We start from the raw sequence: 7,413 nt of genomic DNA on the forward strand, positions 1-7,413 counted from the left end.
GGCTGTACCAGTTTGCATTCCCACCAACAGTGCAAGATGGTTCCCCTTTCTCCACATCCTCTCCAACACCTGTTTCTTGTGTTGTTGATTTTAGTCATTCTGACAGGTGTGAGGTGATATTTCATTGTAGTTTTATATATCGATTCACTTTTAAAACTTAGACTTGTCCTAGGCAATAATATCTCAGAAATTAAGGCTTTGATAAGCATTTAGAATTTTCCAAGTAGACATTAAAATAAATACATATAAATTCAAAGGGGAAAAAACTCATCTATCGCGATAGTTTTTGTGTCAACATGGCTGGCCCGAGTACTCATTTACTCAATCAAATTCTAACCTAGGTGTAGCTGTGAAGGTATTTCATAGGTATGGTTAACATCTATAATCTACAGTCAGCTGACTTTAAATAAAGGAGATTAACCTCAGTAATGTGGGTGGGCCTCATTCAATCAGTAGAAAAGCCTTAAAAGCAAAACTGAGGTACCCCTGAAGAAGAAGAAATTCTGTCTCAAGACTGTAGCATCAGCTCCTGCCTGAGATTTTCCAGCTTGCTAGTCTTTCCTACAGAATTCAGACTTGCCAGCTCCCATAACTGCGTGAGCCAATTAAAAAAAAATAAGTGTTAGTATCTATGTATCCTCCTGTTCTGTTTCTCTAGAGGATCCTGACCGCTATGCCCGCGTATTAGCTATTTCTTACCCTCTTCTTCATAAAGTAGGGTGAGAATGAAACACGTGTTTGGGGAGGAAGGGAAGGAGAGGTGGTGGGTCAAGTGGGGTGAAATGAAGAACCTAGTGATACGAGGAATGGAAATGCAGGAAGCAGAGAAGGCAAGAATCTCCATCTCTCGAGACTCGCTGTCTACTTGGAGGGGTGGGTGCAAGAAAGGGAAGCAAAGCGGTCCCCATGAGGGAGATCATTCCTAGAATCAGAGCCCGCGAGTGGTTCATGGTCATTGGAGATCACCCCCCCTTTCACTCCCTCTTTATTATTATTATTCTTATTTTTAAAGGTTTTATTTATTTATTTGCCAGACAGATCACAAGTAGGCAGAGAGAGAGGAAGGGAAGCAGGCTCCCTGTTGAGCAGAGAGCCCGATGCGATGCGGGGCTCTATCCCAGGACTCTGGGATCATGACCAGAGCCAAAGCCAGAGGCCACCCAGGCGCTCCTCACTCCCTCTTTAAATGAATGAAGCCTAACAGACTGGTGGTTGCCGGTGGGGAGGGGGATGGGAGGGATGGATGAAATAGGTGAAGGGGATGAAGAGGTACAATCTTCCAGTTATAAAATAATCAAGACATCGGGATATAATGTACAGAACAGGAAATACAGTCCATACTCTTGCAACAACTAACGGTTACAGATAGTAACTAGACTGATCATGGTGACAGTTTTATAGTATACATAGATATCAAATCCCTGTGTTGTATATCTGAAACTAATACAATATTGTATGCCAATTATTTTTCAGTAAAAATAAAAATAAAAAGATGAAGCCTGAACGACGATGTCCCCTGCCCAAGGACCCACAGAGCAAGTGAGGGGCAAAGCCACGTGAACCCCAGTCTAGCTGTGAATCCATTTCCCCTGCTGTCCAGGTAGGAATATTGGAGCTCTCACCCAACCTTGTGGTCCCTAGGGATGGCCCTACCCAGGGAATGAGAGACACGAAGGATCCATCTGTCCCCCACATCCTCTCTTAGGCCTGGCTGTACATTACAATCCCCTGGGGGAGCCTTTACAAAATTCCAGTATCTGAGGCCTACCCCAGACCAGTTCTGTCAGGATCTCTGGGGGACGGGACCTGAGCATCAGTACTGCTGGAAGCTCCCCCAGCGGATTCCAGTGCTCAGCTGGACTGAGAGCTGGACTGAGCTCAGGAACTGCCCAATTGTAGCTTCATGTCACATTGTCACTTCACATTTTCCTCCCCCCATCCCTCCCTCCTCTTCTCTGTACTTTGCCTAGGATGAAAGAACCGGGGGTGGGGGGAGTCTAGCCTGGCCAAGAACACCTGCTCTGTGCCTACATTTGCTCTGGAATCTGGCACACCTTATCCCACTCCACGCCTTCCCTTCTAGAGCTGCTGCCCCACGGAAGCAGAAAATGTTAGTACCTTCCTTTTCCTCGAGGATGACCTGGCCTCTAAGACTTCCTACCTTTTCAGCTTCTCATTCCTTCTCTACTCCTCCAGCCCTTAGCCTCCTTCCTTTCTCTGTCTTTATCAGAAGTTCTGAGCTCTTTTCTTGGTTCCCTTCCCTGCGTGCCGTCTTCCCTCCTACATCAGTGGCTGAACTGTCTCTCTATGCTGCCTTTTCTTTAGGAGTGGACGCGATTCCTTTCAGCAGATGACCCGACTGCCCTGGCCCATCCCAGCAGGGAGAAGATCCCCAGATGTCCGGCTCTCTCAGTGTCACTGACTTCAGATGGCAGGCGGGAGGCGTGACCACCTCTTGCCCTACCCTACAGCCCGTGTCCCCTTTTCTCTTCCTTCACTGCCCTGCCTGAGAAAATTCCTAAAGAGAAAACTGCAGGAAGAGCCCCAGAGACCAAGAGCTGCTGCAGTGTTTTGACCATATTTCAGAATCCTCTCTTGAGGCCCTACTATGTGTCAGGCGCTAGGATTACAAAGACGGATAAAGCAGTCCTTTCCCTCAAGGAATTTATAATCAAGTAAAAGGTAGAATGTTTTATAGAAGGAGAAAGGAGGGTGAGAGTGTGGTATAGGAAAAGAAAATTTCAGTATCTATTATGTGCTGGGCAAATGTCATCTTCTTTAAGTAAGCTCTGTGCCCAACGTGAGGCTTGAACTCACAACCCTGAGATCAAGAGTCAGTCCCATGAGCCAGTAGGCACCCCGCAGATGCTGTCTTTTTATATGATCACAAGATTCCATGTAGAGGATTATATAGATGAGGAAATGGCAGCAAACAAGGTTAAATAACTTGCTAAGGTTATACATCTTTTAAGGGACAAGATCAGGATTTGGACCCACATTTTCAGACTTCAGTTCCGGTGCCTTCTGGAAGTCTGATGGTTATGCCTTATCGGGCCCAGCAGTCTTCACCAGACTGACCCGTGGGGACAGCAGAAACCCCAGAGATGGAGGCCTGGCTTCTTGTCCTCGCTCTGCTGCTAACTAGCTGTGTGACACTGGGCAGTCTCGTCTCCTCTCTGGGCCTTGGGTTTCTTAGGTCTAAAGTGAAGGAGGAACGCTAGGTAATTCAGAGGATGCTTTTCAACGCTATGCTTTTCTTGATTCCATTTCCTTTCCCCCGTGAGTTCTGTATTCATTTTGCTCCCATCTTATAAGGAGGGTCACTGGAGCTGAGGGGGTGGGGGCTGGGGAACATGCTATCAACTTCCTGCCAAGCTGGAGCTGGAACCCACAGTCCAGCAGCCTGGTACACTGCAGTGTTCATCAGTCAGGGCTGGGTGAGTGCAATTAGACTTCTCCGGGAGGCACTAAGAGTCCTGGCCACAGGATCGTCAGAGCCCGGGCTCGGCCCCTGCATGAGCCACCAGCAGTGACCACTCAGTCCATGAAATCAGGCTGAGGAAAGGAGAGGATGGCTCAGGACGAGTCACTGTAAAGCCTCCCCAGGCGTTTCACGCTTTTGAAAATGGCCCAGAGAGAGATGCTATCAGGAGGCGTATTTAATGGGTTTTGGAAATTGGCTAATTTTGTTGCAATCGTCTGGATGTGGCCCGATGCATGCTAAGTATCTAGGGCCAGCGTGGGCTGGTGAGTAGGGCCGAGGTGTCCAAGGCCTTCAGAGACATGTGGCACAGGGAGGGCAGTGCAAAATGGCTAGTTGCCCAGAACATCCCAAGTGACCTCGGGTCACCAAGCCAGGTGTTGGGTCAGTGCCCTCTGCTGCCACACAAGGAGTCATCCTGATGTCATCTGCCTCCACCCCAACTCCCTTTCCCATGGGCTCTTCCTCCCTGGGGCTTCCTCTCCCACCCCTGCCCATAGCCCCTGCCTCCCCCACTGTCCCCGAGCCAGCCCTGAGCGGAGTCCTCCCTAGCTACCTCTCCCATGCCTTGGGTCAATAAAGCATTAATATCCTTCACCGAGAAGGAACACACAGCTCTTTGCACGCCTGATTCACCAAGAACTGCTTTCCAGCTCCTCCCTGGGCCTCTGGCATGCTCTCTCCATCCTCTGGGCCCTGCTTTTCCTCCTCCAGAGACATTGTCATCCAGCAGCTCTCTGCCTCACTGGTCACAGTTTCTTCTCTGGCGGGTCTTCAGCTGCCTTGTTTATTTTCTTCCTTTCCCACCTTCCTACTCCCTCTTTCTCTCCTCATTCCTGGGTTTGGGTTTTCTGTGGGCTCCTTATCAGGGCTGTCCTGCAGAATGGGGCAGAAAAGAGGCCCAAAGCAATGTACTCATTTTCCCTTTCCAGTGACTCCTGGCCCTCTCCGAAGTTTAGGATCATTGAGGAAAGAGGTCTACAGAGATGCTATTAAAAGGGCCCCCGATTGGAAACCAGAATCCTCAGTGTCAGAACTAGTTCCAAGAGAGTTTGGAAGGTTCATTACCCTCTCTATGGCTTGGTCCTCTCCTTTATAACCTGGAGCTGTGATGGCCAAACAAGAAAGCAATAGTTATCATTTACCAATATGCTCTGTGTGTCCGGCCCCATGCTAGGCACTTAAAAAAAAAAAAGATTTTATTTATTTATTTTACAGGCAGAGATCACAAGTAGGCAGAGAGGCAGGCAGAGAGAGAGGAAGAAGCAGGCTCCCTGCTGAGCAGAGAGCCCGATGCGGGGCTCGATCCCAGGACCCTGAGATCATGACCTGAGCTGAAAGCAGAGGCTCAACCCACTGAGCCACCCAGGCGCCCCCATGCTAGGCACTTTTGAATAGGATTGCCTTTCATCGTGTTTGCGAAAATGCTTTGTACATTAGAAAGTGCTGTGCGGATGCCAGTTATTATAGGGAAGCCAGAAAACCACAATGGTGGCTCTCCTTTGTTCCCAGAAAACACTTAACTGGCCACTTTTGAACAGTTCTAGTAACAGAAAGATTTATAAATACATCATCTCATTGATCTTCCCATGACTGCTCTGAAGTGGATAAACAGATATGATTAGCCACATTCTATGGAAGAGGAACCCAAGACTGGAACTCAGAGCCTGGAGAGCTCTGCCTGTTTTCTCCACTTGCCCCTGCACTGGGTGGCATACCTGTTCCATCTTCCCTGGTGGGAGGCGGGGGGGGGGGCAGTGTGGGAGCGTGCATGTGGCTTTGGCAGCATCTGGAAAGCTGGAATGGAATGCCATGTGGAGAAGTTATCTGGACCAGTCAGGGTGGACCTCAGAGAGCATCAGAGTTTTCCCAGCTGGCCAGGGTGTCTCCACAGGGAAGCGGACTTGGTGGGGACAGCTCTCGGCGTCAGAGTGTTGACAAGTAGGCTGACGGCCTACTGGAAACCAGCAGGAGATGGGACCACCTAAGAGAAGACATGGTGTGTCGTGTGTGTGACCCGTGACTGAGCTTCTGAACATGGGCTCTAAGCCCGAGAGCCTAGCAGGGACTTGTTCTTTACTCTCTGCTAATCTCAGGCCAAACAGATCACCTCCCAAACCCAACTGCGCCTGGTATCTATGCTCTGGCCACAGAGCCAGACTCTGTCCGGGAGGCTGTGTGGGACCCTGCCGCCCCTTCCGGCAGCTACTGTAATTATCCAGCCACCAAAGGTCACTGCTCATCCCTACAGGGGCTGAGTCATGATGCCAGACTGTGCGCAGGAAGCGGGGCTCTCTCAGAAATAGGAAGAACAATCGGGGCTGTTGCTGACCCTTTCCGAGAGGCCCCTCTCCCCCCAGCCCCAATAACTCACTACATGGGCAGATTCCTTTAAATAAAACTACAGCCAGGAAAACCACCCAGCCCCAGCATATAGCCCCTTCTGCCCGCTAGACTTTTGATCACTCTTAATCCCCATCACACTGAGCTTTAGCTCTGACCTCCCATGGCCCCCCTCCCTCCAAAATTTCCCCTGGGCTGCTGTGTTCCCCCTCCCCACCCCGCCCTGATGGCCCGATGGTACATGGCTCTCCCCTCAGGGGCATGGCTTCCCTTTGGACCCTCTTAGGTGGAATGGCCCTTCTCTCTCAGCCCTTGAGCTCAGGAGCTGGGATGGGGGCCTGAGCTGAACAAACCATCAACCACCCCCCGCTTGTGAAAACCAACCTCAGGGGACTCCTGCCACCTGCTTGGCTTTTCTTTGATGTCATCATGCTTCTACCTCATTCATAGAAGATATCGCTCTCCCTCTTCTGGGGACAAGTCTGATTGTCATCGTCATCTGGGATGATATCACATTTCCATGGACAACCTCCTCAACAGCTTGGTCTCTCCACTGTAGCCCCCTCTACTCCTGAGCCTCCCTGACCCCACCCTAGTCATCTTGGAACCGCTCCTCGCTCTGTAATGTTAAATCCCAATGTCCTGTGGGCTGGCCACAATCCACAGCCTCTCCTGCCACTGTCGTGTGATACCATGGCTCCTCTGATTTTCTGGCTTTTTATTTTCTCCCAGTATCAGTCGCTTCTGCTTATCCCTCCAGCCTGGAGTCCCTCTTCTATTTCTTCTAATGTCCTCACCTCCATTGCCCCCTTATCTTTTCCAACACCCTTTCAGCAGAGCCCAGGCCCGAAGTTAATTCAATTATTCCTCTTCTCTGTCCCTCTCTCTAGGATACTGGGTGCAGTGGGAGAAAAAAAATCACACAGCTGCAGACTCAGGGGACTCCACCATCACAGCCTCCATCACAAGTGTACCTTCATTGTGGCCCAGAATTTTCTTCCCTGCCATTGTCAGCTCTCTCCCTAGGGCTCAAGGCATCCACTATTTCAGACCCCCATTCTCCTCAAGATACCACCTTCCCCAACATCTCTGTCCACACTCTCCACAGATAACCTGAGGAGAGATATTCAGTTGGCAGAAATCCTCTCAACATCCTGCCATCAAACAGATTTTATCCTTTCCGTTTTTGTTTTTGCTCTCTGGCCACAATTGAAGAGATAGGGGCCCAGACATCTCTCCTCAGAATTTAGGCTAATCCCTTCAAGTGTTTTGGACCCTCTCCCTTTCCACTTCCTTGAAAAACCTCATCTGATTGATTTTCCATGCATTTCTCCCTTAGTTGACATTTCCTCCTCTCTCCTGGCCTCTCATTAGCATGTGACCATGTTGGAGATTCACTCTTTAAAAAGAAAACAGACCAAAATATCCTCTCCCCTAATCCCACACCCTTAATTCAACCCTTGTATTCAGTATCTATTGCTCATGCAACACATTTTCTCTAACATTTTGAAGCTTGAAACAACAAACATAAAGTCATAAACATTTATTTTCCCCACATGGTTTCCGAGGGTCAGGAAAGGGATCAGCTA

This window comes from Lontra canadensis, unplaced genomic scaffold (assembly GCF_010015895.1).
Source record: "Lontra canadensis isolate GAN:19392208 unplaced genomic scaffold, GSC_riverotter_1.0 scaffold98, whole genome shotgun sequence".
Classification (NCBI taxonomy): domain Eukaryota; kingdom Metazoa; phylum Chordata; class Mammalia; order Carnivora; family Mustelidae; genus Lontra; species Lontra canadensis.